The sequence below is a fragment of the Apium graveolens genome, chromosome 11 (genome assembly GCF_009905375.1).
Source record: "Apium graveolens cultivar Ventura chromosome 11, ASM990537v1, whole genome shotgun sequence".
Taxonomy (NCBI): domain Eukaryota; kingdom Viridiplantae; phylum Streptophyta; class Magnoliopsida; order Apiales; family Apiaceae; genus Apium; species Apium graveolens.
Genome location: NC_133657.1, coordinates 30,038,663 through 30,054,820, shown reverse-complemented (window position 1 = coordinate 30,054,820; position 16,158 = coordinate 30,038,663). Strand labels below are relative to the sequence as shown.

Below are 16,158 nucleotides of genomic sequence, written 5' to 3'. Positions count from 1 at the left end.
TAAGAGCACACAGCTTCATCATCTCCTCATCAGCATCAGTCTCAGGCAAGCTTTCAGAATCTGAGTCATCATCACTCTCAGAACTTGATGACTCAGTATCAGACTTTATGAAAAGAGCTTTACCCTTGTCTTTCTTTGAGGAAGCTGCTTTGGGGAATTCTTCTTCAGCCTTAAGAGCAACTGTCCTTGACTTTCCTCCTTTCCTCTTGCTTCTTTATTCCATCTCCAACTCATGAGTCTTGAGCATTCCATAGATTTCGTCAAGAGTTGTTTTATCAAGATTGTAGTTGTCTCTTATTGTTGTTGCCTTCAAATCCCAGCATTCAGGAAGAGCTAACGGGAACTTAAGGTTTGAATCTTCAAGATAATACTCTTTATCAACCAATGACAAATCATTCAAAAGTTTGACAAATCTATCATATAAATCATTCAATGACTCATTAGTCTTTGAGTCAAAGTGTTCATACTCTTGAGTGAGTATTGTCTTCCTATTCTTCTTAATTGTGTCAGTTCCCTGACACCTTGTTTCCAGAGCATCCCATATCTCCTTAGCAGTCTTGCAGTTGATTACCCTGTTTGACATTACATTATCAATGGCACTATGCAGTAAGTGTCGTACCATAGCATCCTTAGCAATTGATGCTATGTCTTCAGCAGTATAATCACTCTTCTCCTTTGGTACGGTCTTTGCTGCTTCACCTACAACTGCAACAGCGAGCTTGGTTGGTTTGTGAGGGCCTTCCTTGATTCTATCAAGGTATTCTGGATCTGTTGCTTCCAGGAACATGGTCATCCTTACCTTCCATATGGGATATTCAGATGGTCTGAGTATGGGAACTCTGATGGTCTCATACCGACTCTGAATTTGTGTCTTTGGTGGTTCCTCAGTTTTGGTAGGCTTAGTTGGAGTTTCTATGTCCGACATGATTGTGTTTGGATCTTTAACTGTATGTATGTTAACAAATAGGCTCTGATACCAATTGTTCGGTCACACACACACTGTAGAGGGGGTGAATACAGTGTATAGTACACTCAAATCGAACTTTAAGAACTTAAGTAACAGAAAACAAACTTTATTGAAACAATAAACTCTGTTACAGTATGGAACTATTACCTCTCAGTGATGAACAAATATCACGAGAGCTGCTAGGGTTACAATGAATAATCTTCTCTAATAATGATAACACTTTTAGTGTAAACCCTATGTCTGTGTTTATATACTACACAGTTACAAGATAATCACTAATTGATATGGAATATAATTCTGCTTCCTAAAATATATCAATCAGATATCTTTTCTTCCAAGTATTCCATTCTTTACAGAATTCCTTCTTCATGCATATCTCTTCTTATGTTTATCTTGACCTTCTTTCCTTTAATCAGCTACTGTCCTTATCTGATCGTCCTTCAGCACTTAAGTTCTGATATCTATCTTCTGATGATTATCTCCTGATAACATAAGTACTGATATCCTTAAGTCCTGACTTCCAGTATAAGTACTGATCAACAGTTAAGTACTGATTTATCCTGTTCAAGTAAGATCTGAAAGCTAAACATAAAACATATTAGCCATGACATTATCAAATATATCTAACAGGGTGTTACAGAAATGGTATCAGAGCCAAGCGTTATAAACCTCAGAGATGATGCGACGATATAATAATAAACTCAAAAAGATAATAAGAACTCTTGCCAAGTTCATGGTCGGACTACGTAAAGTAGCGCTGACAGTTAAAACCCTTACGGGAACCCGTATAAGTATCATGATAGTAACTTAGCTCGTTTAATGTGTAGGCACATGAGATAGAGGACCCTGAGATGTTCGAGCATGAGCATGATGAGGCACTGCTAGATGCCGAGGATTAGGAGGAGCCTGAGATGGAGGAGGATGAGGATGAGGAGGACCCCTCAGAGGAGTCAGAGACAGAGGTTGTTGCTATTTCAGATGAGGAGGACCCGGATAAGATCCCAGTAGCTGAGGAGCATGTCGGAGCTATAGTGGAGTATACTGGTACCCCTTTACCCTCACTCCCGGTGGTCAGAGCTCCTACCCCTCCACCACTATCTTGGATCCCCTATGATGACAGCTCAGAGACCCATACTCCCGAGCCCAGGCAGACCGAGGAGGCACCCCCAGCGGCTCCGGATTCACCACCTCTCGACCCTGCCCATAGGTAGTCTTTGTTAGCCCACGGCTATGTTCAGGATGTACTGAGGACCCGAGTGGCTGTTGCTGAGGCCCGACTGGATGAGGTCAGGAGGGAGTTGGATGCAGAGAGGGCGGGTAGGCGTGCCCGAGCTTATGAGACTAGGGCTACTATACCCCGATCCTTGAGGAGGGAGCTGACGGGGATAGAGCTCACGTCCCAAGCGAGACTCAGATCGCTCCAGGGGGACATGCATGGTAGGATCTCCAGGCGGCAGGCTGACTATATCTTCCGTCGTGCGATGGAAAGGGTATGGGAGTTGACCCGCTCCGGTGTGTGATTCAGGACTGACGATGGGATAGTCTAGTTGTCTAGTTAGTCGAGGCCTTAGTAAGAGCCAATTTTTCGGGATAGTTGACTTGTATATAGCATCCCTTTTTCTGACTAGACAGATAGACTCTTGTGTATCACTTTTGGGGCAGATGGTTGTAGCACTGTTGTACTTTTGACTAGATCAAACAATGTATTTCTCGCATTATGTATATATTTGTTTCCTTTCAGTTCAGTTCCTTAGTGACGAGATTACTGTTTTTATCATTATTATTACTGCACTTCTTATTAGAACTGTCATAATATAATAGAATTGCGAGATACATTCTCCCCATTATGGAACTGTGCAAGGCACAATGTTGTATATGATTGTGACCTAACATTGAATTTTCCAAATATTTATCAGTATCATGCCGCCAAGAAAGATTGGAACTAGGGCGAACCCTGGATCTGAGGACCAGGGAAGCCATAACCAGAACGATAGGAACCAGGAACACAGTGAAGAGGAAGATGAGGATTATGTTGAACAGGATGACTCCCTGTATGAAGAGGAGGAGGAAGCATATGATGTTGAAGGATTTGAGATAGAGGCTGAAGAAGGAGAAACTGAGGTTGAGCAACCAGTACCAAACCCAGACATGGATCCCATGGGCCAGTTCATGCAACTACTAAGGCAGAACTTGGAACATCAACCCAACCCACCCCCTCAAGGAAATAACAATGATGTGGCAAACTCTTTCAGGGCTTTCAAGTCCCTTAAGCCCCCTGAGTTCCACGGATCAGCTGACCCAGTTGAGGCAAGGGCATGGTTAAAGGAAATGGAGAAATCCTTTGAGATTCTGAGTACTGATGAGGCACAGAAGACAGTATTTGCTACCTACCTTCTGAAAGGAGAGGCCAACTACTGGTGAGAGGCCAAGAAAAACATGGAGACAGATGTTATCATAACCTGGGAGAGGTTTAGTCAGTTGTTTTTGGGAAAGTATTTCCCGAGGTTTATGGAGAACCAGATGAAGCTCAAGTTCTTGGAGCTAAAGCAGAATAACTTATCCGTAGCAGAGTATGAAGCAAAATTTACTGAGTTATGAAGGTTCGTGCCGGAGTTTGTGAGCACCGAGGAAAAGAAAGCTAGGAGGTTTCAGCAGGGACTGAAACCGTGGATTCAGAATAGGGTGGCAATCCTTGAGCTTACTGATTATGCCACTCTGGTGCAAAAGGCAACAATTGTAGAAGCCGGAAGTGAACAGATGCATAAGGAAAGAGAGAAGAAGGGAATAAAGAGGAAAAGCATGAGCATGGGTGGAGGTTCCGCAGGAAGGAGCTTCCCAACTAGATTTAATCGAGGAGCAGTGTCCCTACCGGGAAAGAACACTGGGTTTAAGCGGCCAATGAGCGTGAATGTGAGCCAGAGCGGCCAGAAGTCAAGAATGTCCTATTCCAACCAGTCTCGACCCCCATTGCCAGCCTGTAACACTTGTGGAAGGATGCATACTGGGGAGTGTAAAGGAAAGCCAGTAACCTGCTTTAAGTGCGGTCGAGAGGGTCACTATTCAACTAAGTGCCCTTCATCAACCCCTGCTGTCATTCCAACCACCACTTGTCATCAGTGTGGACGCCCGGGTCATTGGAAGAGGGAATGCCCAATGAACAAACCAGCAGCTTCAGGAGCCAACAGGGCTGCCTCCAATAAGCCACCTATTGCGAGGACTTTCAACATGACAGTCCAGGATGCTATGAAAGACTCAGATGTGATAGCAGGTACCCTTTCTCTAGATTCAGTCAATGCAAACGTTTTATTTGATTCGGGAGCAACTAAATCTTTTATATCAAAGGACTTTGCGCGTAAATTAAGATTTAAGGCTGAACCCTTAATAGAACCCTTTCAAGTAGAAATAGCCAATCATGAAGTTATTCCTGTTAACCAGATTCACCCCGCCTGTGAGTTAGGCTTAGGGGAACAATCTTTTAGTGTTGATCTGATTCCTTTTAAATTAGGGGAGTTTGATATAATTTTGGGAATGGACTGGCTATCTAGCAATGATGCTCAGATAGACTGTAAGGGGAAGAAAGTTAAGTTGAATATCCCAGGAAAGAAAGAAGTCATATTTAGAGGAAAGAGGCAGACGAAGAAATTTTTGACTATGGCCCAGGCCAAAACGATGCTACGAAAAGGAAATGAGGCTTACCTAGCCTATGTGGTGGACACGCAGAAAGAGGTGCTCAACTTAAAAGATATTCCGGTAGTCAACGAATTTGATGATGTATTCCCACAAGACCTTCCGGGATTACCACCCGATAGAGTGATTGAATTTGCTATTGAGTTGGCCCCAGGGACGGCGCCAGTTTCAAAAGCACCTTACCGGTTAGCCCCATTAGAAATGAAGGAATTAGCTACCCAATTGTAGGAACTCTTGGATAAGGGTATGATAAGACCCAGTGTGTCTCCGTGGGGAGCACCAGTGTTATTTGTTAAGAAGAAAGATGGGAGCATGAGGCTGTGCATCGACTATCGAGAGTTGAACAAGCTAACCATAATGAACAGGTACCCGTTACCTAGAATAGACGATCTGTTCGACCAGCTAAAGGATGCTGTTTATTTTTCCAAGATTGACCTGAGAACTGGATATCACCAACTAAAGATTAAACCCGAAGATATTCCCAAGACAGCATTCCGTACCAGCTATGGGCACTATGAGTTCTTGGTAATGTCCTTTGGATTAACCAATGCCCCAGCGGCTTTTATGGATTTAATGAACAGAGTATTTAAGAAGTACTTGGACAAGTGTGTGATAGTTTTTATCGATGATATTTTAATCTACTCAAGGACTGAGGCAGAACATGCAGAGCATTTGAGGATAGCTCTAGGAATACTCAGAGATGAACAGTTATATGCCAAATTCTCGAAGTGTGAATTCTGGCGGAATGAAATACAGTTTTTAGGACATGTGATCAATAAAGAAGGAGTATTGGTCGACCCCTCCAAGATAGAGGCGGTCTCAAATTGGGAAAGGCCAACCACACCCACAGAGGTAAGGAGTTTCATAGGATTGGCCGGCTACTATCGTAGATTTGTACAGGACTTTGCGAAGATCGCAGCCCTTTTGACACGACTTACTCGTAAGACAGAGAAGTTTGAATGGACGGAGAAATGCGAGAACAATTTTCAGGAATTAAAGAAAAGGTTGGTAACGGCCCCGGTGTTGGCATTGCCAGACGGAAAAGGAGATTTTGTGATATATAGTGACGCGTCGCACAAAGGATTAGGGTGTGTGCTTATGCAGCACGGTAAAGTGATTGCGTATGCATCGAGACAACTGAAGGAATACGAGATTAGATATCCTACTCATGACCTTGAGCTCGCGGCAATAGTTTTTGCCTTAAAAATTTGGAGACACTACTTGTATGGAGAGAAGTGCGAGATTTTCACAGACCATAAGAGCCTCAAGTAAATATTTACGCAGAAAGAGCTCAACATGCGCCAGAGGAGATGGTTAGAGCTAATTAAGGACTATGATTGTGAGATTCTCTATCATCCGGGGAAAGCCAATGTGGTGGCTGATGCCCTTAGTAGAAAGGAAAGACTCAGAATGATAACGACTTCAGAAGAATTGATAAAGGATTTCGAGAAAATGGAAATAGAAGTAAAGGTAACCGGAACCGGAACTGAAAAGCTGTTTGAGATCTCGATGCAACCAGAGTTATTGGAAAAGATTAGATTATGCCAAGAGAAAGTAATGAATGAAGGCAGAGAATCAATGACTGGAGAAGAGATCCATACTGAGAGAGAAAATAAAGGGATAATGAGGTACTCCTACCGTATTTGGGTTCCGAACGTTCAAGAGCTTAAAGACGAGATTTTGGATGAAAGCCATAGTTCAAGATATTCCATTCACCCGGGAAGTACCAAGATGTATAGGGATTTGAAGGAGTATTACTGGTGGCCCAACATGAAGAGGGACGTAGCAGAATGGGTAAGCAAATGTTTAACTTGCTAAAGAGTAAAGGTAGAGCACCAGAGACCTAGTGGACTTTTACGACCCCTGGAGATTCGTGAATGGAAATGGGAACAGATAGCCATGGATTTTGTTGTCGGTTTACCAAGGACGAAAGCCAACCATGATGCCATATGGGTGATTATAGACCGACTGACAAAGTCAGCTCATTTTATTCCTATCAATGAGAGATACACAGTCGATAGGCTGGTGGACATTTACCTTAAGGAAATAGTGACGTGACATGGAGTCCCAGCGTCCATTGTCTCAGAACGAGACCCCAGGTTCAACTCCAGATTTTGGAGGAGCTTTCAAGAATGTGCGGGGACCAAGTTAAATATGAGTACCGCTTACCATCCCCAGACGGATGGGGAGAGTGAAAGGACCATCCAGACACTAGAGGATATGTTGAGGGTCTGTGCAATAGACTTTAAAGGAAGTTGGGATGATCACTTGCCGTTGATCGAGTTTTCTTATAATAATAGCTTTCATGCTAGCATTAGAATGCCGCCTTATGAGGCTCTGTACGGAAGAAGGTATCGATCTCCCTTATACTAGGATGAAGTAGGAGAGCGGAAGATGCTCGGACCCGAAGTGGTCCAAAGGACCAAAGACATAGTGGATCTCATCAGAGGACGGCTGGTAGCAGCCCAAGATAGACAGAAAAAATATGCATACCTAGCCCGAAAGGACAAGGACTATGGAGTAGGGGACTTGGTACTACTAAAAGTATCCCCTTGGAAAGGGTTAATGAGGTTTGGAAAGAAAGGAAAACTAAGCCCAAGATACATTAGACCTTTTGAGATACTAAGATGGATTGGGAAGTTGGCTTACGAGCTAGCCTTACCCCCGAACCTACAACAAGTTCATAATATGTTCCATGTGTCAATGCTAAGGAAGTATCATCGGGATATCGGACACATAGTGGAGTACGAGCATGTGGATAGGCAACCAGATCTGACTTACGTGGAGAAACCGGTAAAAATTATGGATAAAAAGGAGCAGGTGCTTCGGAACAAAGTGATCAAGCTAGTCAGAGTGCTATGGCAGAATCATAATGTGGAAGAATCAACTTGGGAGCTAGAGAGCGCAATGCTAGAAAAGTACCCCCATTTGTTTTCTATTTGATTCCGGGACGGAATCCTTTTAAGGAGGGGAGACTGTAATAACCCCAAAATTTTGAACTTTTTTTTTGTAAACCTTATGAATAGTGTTTTTGCTGATATTGCTGAATAAGAAAACTTTTCATGCCACACTATGTAGGGGTTCTTCTATTGTTATTCTGAGATCTTATTAGTACTTTATATGGGATATAAGTGTATGTAAAGATCGTCAGAATCCAAATTCGAACACTTTGATTTTTACCGAAAATCCACCAGATACCGAAAGAATTGAGTATAAGGTAACAGGATAAAAGGGATTTAAATTCAAGGATTATAAGAGGGGATCATAAAAGGAATACAATGTATTGAGAAAAGTTAAGGGAACCCAAGTAATAAGATCCCGGGTATGATCCCTCAAACGATAAATGAGAACGAAAGTTAAGCGAACCGTATAACAGATCAGCGGTCATTAGGCAAGCAATTAGGAGTTAATCAAGGAGGTTAGGGATGATGATGTCATCAAACCAACAGGAAGAGGACAAGTGTGGAGGGTGACATCACATGATGACCAAAGCGTGACATAAGGGAAGGAAGTGTGGTTGATTTATAACCACACAATTTTTTCATGGTTAAAAATGATTAAAACAAAACAAAAATCAACCAACCAAGGCAAATCAAAACAAATCACAAAAACACAAAATCTCTTCCCTTTTCTTCAAAGAAAAGCTCTCGGCTTTTTCTTATTTCAAGAGAAGAAATTTTCAAAAATCAAGATCCAACCATTGTTAAATCACAAGGTAATTATCCAAGGTCCCTTATGATTAGTTATGGATATCCTATAAGTTTGAGCTTCTAATTCATTCACAATCTTTTCCTAAAAATCATGGAAGAAGAGGGTGAATAGTGTTTTTCAAGAACTAAAATTTTTGTTCTTGAGTTTTTGTTTAGATTAAGCTTGGATAAGGACTTTTAAGGGTGATTCCAAGCTAATTACTTGATTCTCCACTCTCCAAGGAAGGTATAACCCCTCCAAACCCTAACTTTACTTGAGTATTAGGTTTATTTTTGTTGTTATAGTTTGATAAGTGGCATTTTATACCACTTAGAACGTCTTAAAATGGCTTAAATTGGTGTCTTGAAATCAAGTATTTTATGTATTTGATGCGTTTTTCTAGTGTTTATGCATTTCAGGGTATTAGTTGCATTTCGGGGGAGTAATCATCAAGAATAAGCCTTGGCATGTGTTCATCGTTGAGAGAGGGAAGAAATGGGCAGATTACGGCGAAGGAACGAAGCGAACTCAGGAATTTTCCAGAAGGGTCCTGAGCGCCCGCTCAGCTATGATGAGCGGCCGCGCAGAAAGCTGCGCGCCCACTCAGCTATGCTGAGCGGCCGCGCAGGGTCGGGGAAAAAAACAATTTATTTTAGGACTTCTATTACTGTTTGGCTTCCACTTCTATGTAATATGAGTTTTATGGGACTATTATATAAGTAGATTTGGAGACGTTTTCAAGAAGGAGGATCGTGGTATTACGCAAGGAGCGAAGGAGATAAGGAAGAAGACCGTTTAGTGCACAGCAACGAAGAGGAAGCATATTTTCTTGTGATTCTTGTTTCGTTGTAACGTTGGATGCTAGTTTCTTACCTTGAACCTATTTACTCTTGTGACGTACTCTGATTTAATATAATTAGTTTAGTTATATTTTCTTGTGTTTGTTTATCATGATTTCATATAAACCCATGATGACGATAAGTGCTATTATGGGCTAATCGTGATCATGGGGTTGCAACGGATTTATTATGGAATTCTTTAGTTAATTGTTTAATACTTTAGTGTGTGATGATTGTATGATATCTAGTTTTGGTTGTGCGTATTAGTCTTATGTGCGTCGCGAACATATAAGATAGGGTGTTAATCTCTTGTGAAGTGATGGTGGATCTTGAGATTTAGAACTTGCCATACTAGCATAGGTTCATGTACGTTGTGCATGATTAGTGGGTAACTCTAACAGTTTTATTTGCCCTATGTAATCAAAAGGAATAACTTGTGCTTAAATCGTTGTGTTGTCAATTTCTGTAGACATATAGGAACTCAACATAATTGATGACTATTCAACTTCTATCTTGATTGTGGATGTTGGTAGAATGGTATTAGTACAATGAAAGTTGGCTTTTATCAGTTTTGTGTTATTCGATTAATATCATCACTGTCACATGCTAAAGGTAATAACAATGACTATTGAAGGAAGTAGTAATGAAGTTGTGATCTCATGAGTGTTTTATTATTGATAATTTGAAGTGTTAATTAAGTGATTAATTAAGTAGTTAATTGTAGTTAATATTTAGTCAACAATTCTAAGTGTTAGTGTCTTAACATTGAGAAGTAATCATACATTGGTGAGTGAGTTTAATTAGACAATAAATTAGTCTGAGTCTCTGTGGGAACGAACTAGAAAGTATTCTATATTACTTGCGAACGCGTATACTTGCGTGAATATTAGCATGTGTTTTCGCCTTAACAAGTTTTTGGCGCCGCTGCCGGGGACTCGGCGTTTTTGTTTAGTTTATTTACTTACCATCATTGGTCATTAGGACTCAGTGATTAGGACGTAGTAGTTACTTATTGTTTCCGGTTGTGTTTCAGGTACTTTAGCAAGCGTTTATACAAACTCGTTCTCGTACTCGCAAGAGGACTTTAGATACAGCTGAGGAGACAGATGAAGTTCTTGATATTCCGGAGAAGTTAGATTTTGAAGATTCGGATTCAGGAACTGAGCGGAAAGAACCAGTAAACATGGGTGATCGTATTGTTCAAGCTGATCCAGCTCTTATGGATTTTTCTCGGCCAAAAATTGATGACATTCAGTCAAGCATTCTTCATTCGGCTATTCAAGCTAACACCTTTGAAATCAAGCCGGGCACTATTCAGATGGTGCAGAATTCTGTTTCTTTTGGAGGAGCAGCGACTGAAGACCCCAACATGCACATAAGGAATTTTGTCGAGATCTGCAACACTTTTAAGTATAATGGCGTGACTGATGAGGCTATCAAGTTAAGGCTTTTCCCATTCTCACTGAGGGACAAGGCTAAAGACTGGTTACATTCTGAACCAGCTGGGTCCATCACTACGTGGCAAGATCTTGCGCAAAAGTTTCTGGTGAAGTTTTATCCGATGGCAAAGACTGCTGCTATGAGGAGTGCTCTTACTTAGTTTGCGCAGCAACCTACATAATCTATGTGCGAGGCTTGGGAACGCTACAAGGAAATGTTGAGAAAATGTCCACATCATGGAATGCCTAATTGGATGGTGATCACTGGTTTCTATAATGGTTTGGGGGCCCAATCTCGGCCCATGCTCGATGCAGCAGCTGGAGGCGCCTTACGGGCTAAAAGCTATACTGAGGCGTATAATCTTATAGAGACTATGGCTGCAAATGAGCATCAAAACCCAACTCAGAGGATGACGTCAGGTAAGGTAGCAGGTATTCTGGAAGTTGATGCAGCCACCGCTATTGCAGCCCAGCTTCAAGCGCTATCAATGAAGGTTGATTCTTTGGCTACATATGGAGTTAATCAAATAGCTATGGTTTGTGAGCTTTGTGCAGGTTCTCATGCTAAGGATCAGTGTTCTCTTGTCAACGAATCTGTTCAGTATGTGAATAATTATCAGCGACAACAGCAGCCTGTGCCAGCGACCTATCATCCTAATAACAGAAATCATCCAAATTTCAGCTGGGGGAATAATCAGAATGCTATTCAGCCACCATATCAGCAAGGAGTGAGTAAACAGTTTAACCCACCTGGATTCTAGCAACCACAGCAGTATGCTATAAGGCAATCATATCCTCAACAGGGAAGTACAGCTGCACCTACTAGTGCTGATTTTGAGGAACTTAAGCTGTTATGCAAGAGTCAGGCGATTTCTATCAAGACCTTGGAAAATCAAATCGGTCAATTAGCCAATGCAGTGCTCAATCGTCAACCTGGCACTCTTCCCAGTGACACGAAAGTACCAGGCAGGAAGGAAGCTAAAGATCAAGTCAAGGCTATTACCTTAAGGTCTGGAAAAGTTGCTGATGCTGAAAAGGCAAAAGAAGGAGAAGCTGAAATTAGAGATGAAGAAGCTAAGCAAAAGGAGAAAGTGGCGGAACCAAGGAAGACTACTGTTGAACACACTCTTCCTGAGGCTAATATAGGGGAGAAACAGCTCTATCCTCCACCACCTTTTCCTAAGAGATTGCAGCAACAAAAGCTGGATAGACAGTTCGGTAAGTTTCTGGAGGTGTTCAAGAAACTTCATATCAATATACCTTTCGCTGAGGCTCTGGAGCAAATGCCTAGTTATGCGAAGTTTATGAAGAGTATTCTTTCAAGGAAGGTGAAACTGGATGACCTTGAGACCGTTGTTCTCACGGAAGAATGCAGCGCTGTTCTGCAGCAAAAGTTACCACCGAAACTGAAAGATCCAGGTAGCTTCACCATTCCTTGCACCATTGGCAATTTGACTTTTGACAAGTGCCTTTGTGATTTGGGAGCAAGCATTAATCTGATGCCGTTGTCGATCTTTAAAAAGCTGGATCTGCCTGATCCAAAACCCACATACATGTCTCTACAATTGGCTGATCGTTCCATTACTTACCCAAGGGGCATAGTGGAGGATGTGCTCGTCAAGGTGGATAAGCTCTTGTTTTCTGCAGATTTTGTTATTCTGGATTTTGAGGAAGATAAGAAGATTCCCATAATCTTGGGAAGACCTTTCTTGGCTACTGGCCGTACCTTGATAGATGTACAAAAAGGTGAACTTACTATGCCGGTACAAGATCAGGATATGACCTTCAACGTATTCAAGGCAATGAAATTCCCTACAGAAGATGAGGAGTGCTTTAAAGTGGATGTGATTGATTCTGCGGTTACTTCGGAACTCGATCGCATGCTAATGTCTGATGCATTGGAAAAGGCCTTAGTGGGGGATTTTGACAGCGATGATGAAGATGGCAACGAGCAATTACAATATCTGAACGCTTCTCCCTGGAAGTGAAAGCTGGACATGCCATTTGAATCTCTTGGTACTTCTGACCTCAAGAATGCTAAAGGAAAGCTCAAACCATCAATAGAGGAAGCACCTACCTTGGAGCTCTAGCCATTACCTGAACACTTGAGGTATGCTTTTTTAGGTAATGCATCTACTTTACCTGTTATTATTTCATCTGACCTTTCAGGTAGTGAGGAAGACAAGCTCTTAAGGATTTTGAGAGAATTCAAATCGGCTATTGGATGGACCATAGCAGACATCAAGGGGATAAGTCCTTCATATTGTATGCATAAAATTCTGCTAGAGGAAGGTAGTAAGCCGACTGTGGAACAGCAGCGAAGACTGAATCCTATCATGAAGGAGGTGGTGAAGAAAGAAATTCTGAAATGGCTGGATGCAGGCATCATTTATCCTATTTCTGACAGCTCGTGGGTAAGCCCCGTACAATGTGTACCTAAGAAAGGAGGTATCACTGTGGTAGCAAATGAAAAGAATGAGCTCATCCCCACTCGAACAGTTACAGGATGGAGAGTATACATGGATTATAGAAAATTGAACAAAGCCACATGGAAGGATCACTTCCCTCTTCCGTTTATTGATCAGATGCTTGACAGGTTGGCGGGTCATGAGTATTTTTGTCTTCTGGATGGTTATTTAGGGTATAATCAGATTTGTATTGCACCAGAGGATCAGGAAAAGACTACCTTCACTTGTCCATTTGGCATGTTTGCTTTTCGCAGAGTTTCGTTTGGGTTATGTGGCGCCCCGGCCACTTTTCAGATATGCATGATGGCTATATTCTCTGACATGATTGGAAATAATGTCGAAGTGTACATGGACGACTTCTCCGTCTTTGGACATTCATATGATGAATGTTTGAATAATCTGCACGCCGTACTCAAAAGGTGCGTGGAAACTAATTTGGTGCTTAATTGGGAGAAATGTCATTTTATGGTGCGTGAAGGCATTATTCTTGGGCATAAGGTCTCTAACAAGGGTCTGGATGTGGACAAGGCCAAGGTGGGAGTCATTGAAAATCTTCCACCACCTAATTCTGTGAAAGGAATCCGTAGTTTTCTTGGTTATGCGGGTTTTTATCGGCGATTCATCAAGGACTTTTCAAAGATATCTAAGCCGTTGTGCAATTTGCTTGAGAAAGATGTGCCTTTCAAATTTGATGAGGAATGTTTGGCAGCATTCGAGACTCTCAAGAAGAGTTTGATCACTGCACCAGTTATTACAGCACCATATTGGAAAGAACCATTTGAGATGATGTGTGATGCGAGTGATTATGCGGTAGGTGCAGTTCTGGGACAGCGCAAGAAAAATCTCTTCCATGTGATCTACTATGCGAGTAAGACTTTAAATGGGGCCCAAATGAACTACACCACTACTGAGAAGGAGCTATTGGCTATAGTCTTTGGTTCCGAGAAATTTCGATCTTATCTACTTGGTACAAAAGTAACAGTATTCACTGATCATGCGGCTATTCGCTATCTGGTTTCCAAGAAGGATTCGAAGCCGAGACTCATTCGTTGGGTGCTTTTACTTCAGGAATTTGAGTTAGAGATCAAGGATAGAAAAGGTACTGAGAATCAAGTAGCTGACCATCTCTCTAGGTTGGAGAATCCCGATTCTACTTCACAAGATAGGACACTAATCAATGAATCTTTTCCGGATGAGCAGTTGTTTGCAGTTCAGGAGGAAGAACCATGGTTTGCAGATATTGTAAACTATCTCGTCAGCAATGTAATGCCTCCTAATTTGACCTCCGCTCAAAAGAAAAAGTTTCTGCATGAGGTGAAGTGGTATATGTGGGATGAACCATATTTGTTTAGACAGGGAGCTGACCAGATCATCAGGAGATGTATCCCGTTCTGTGAGACGGAGGGGATATTACGAGACTGCCACTCCACGGTTTATGGTGGACACTATGGTGGTGAAAAGACGGCAGCTCGTATTCTGCAAGCAGGTTTTTTTTGGCCCACTTTGTTCAAGGATGCTCATCAGTTTGTTTTAAGGTGTGATCGTTGCCAAAGAGTGGGAAATTTGACAAGAAAGGATGAGATGCCATTAAATGTGATGCTTGAAGTCGAGGTCTTTGATGTTTGGGGAATCGATTTCATGGGACCTTTTATCTCATCTTGCAATAATCAGTACATCTTGCTGGCAGTCGATTATGTCTCAAAATGGGTAGAAGTTAAAGCTTTACCGACAAATGATGCAAAGGCAGTGCTAAATTTTCTTCATAAGCAAATTTTCACAAGGTTTGGAACACCTCGGGTAATCATAAGTGATGAAGGGTCGCATTTCTGCAACCGTAAGTTCACTTCTATGATGCAGCGTTATAATGTGAATCATCGAGTGGCTACTGCCTATCATCCGCAAACAAATGGTCAAGCGAAAGTGTCTAACAGAGAGATAAAGCGCATTCTAGAGAAGGTTGTTTGTCCTTCAAGGAAGGATTGGTCTTTAAAGCTCGATGAAGCTGTCTGGGCTTACATAACAGCATACAAAACTCCACTTGGTATGTCCCCGTTTCAGTTGGTGTACGGTAAGGGATGTCATCTACCTGCGGAGCTTGAGCATAAGGCCTACTGGGCATTGAAAAAGTTGAACCTGGATTTAGATGCAGCTGGTAAGAAAAGAATGCTTCAGCTTAATGAACTTGATGAATTTCGACTTCAAGCGTACGAGAATAACAAAATGTATAAGGAAAAGGTGAAGATGTGGCACGATAGGAAGCTACATCCTAAGTTATTTGTGCCGGGGCAACAAGTTCTCTTATTCAACTCTCGGCTCCGACTTTTTCCCGGGAAGTTGAAATCGAGGTGGTCTGGACCTTTTATTATCAAAACTGTGTTTCCACATGGAGCGGTGGAAATTTTTGAGAATGATCCGGACCAAGCATTTAAGGTTAACGGTCAGCGTTTGAAGCACTACTATGGGGACATGGCAAACCGAGAAGTGGCTAGCACCATTTTGTTGACTACTTGAGAAGGGTATGCAATGTCAAGCTAATGACGAAAAAGAAGCGCTGCGTGGGAGGCAACCCATGAATTGTTGTTACAGGAACCCTTAGAAGTTAATAACCTATCCAAAAACACAAAAAACTCAGAAAATCGGGGCTGAAATTTTTTTTTTCCAGTGACCCCCTGAGCGCCCGCTCAGCTTTGCTGAGCGACCGCTCAGGGGTCGACTGCCATAATTTTTTTTTTTAAGTTCAGAGAAAAAAAAACCAATTGTAGCCCATAAACCCACGATTTGTTCCCACTACCCCATCATTTTAACCCTTAATCCCCAAACCTTAATCTAATTTAACCTATTCCACACCCTATATATACATACACATATCCTACATATCTCCCACAAACTTCCTACACTTAAACTCTCTCCCAAGCACCAAAACTCAGTTCTTAAACACTTTTATTAGAGAATCAATGGCACCCAAGAGAGCACGCACTATCGATAGCAGCAGCACAGTCCCTACTGCTGATTCATCAAGGGGTACTGCTGCAAGGCCTCGGTTGACTGACAGAGCTGCGGAGGAGGAG

General features: G+C 42.0%; 1 non-coding gene across 1 annotated transcript; it reads right to left on the bottom strand.

Moving 5' to 3' along the window:
- Positions 1 to 10,759: 10,759 nt before the first annotated feature.
- On the bottom strand, positions 10,760 to 10,866 carry LOC141699065 (small nucleolar RNA R71). Its single transcript, XR_012565553.1, has one exon. It is a non-coding gene; the product is annotated as a small nucleolar RNA R71 (small nucleolar RNA).
- Positions 10,867 to 16,158: the final 5,292 nt, after the last annotated feature.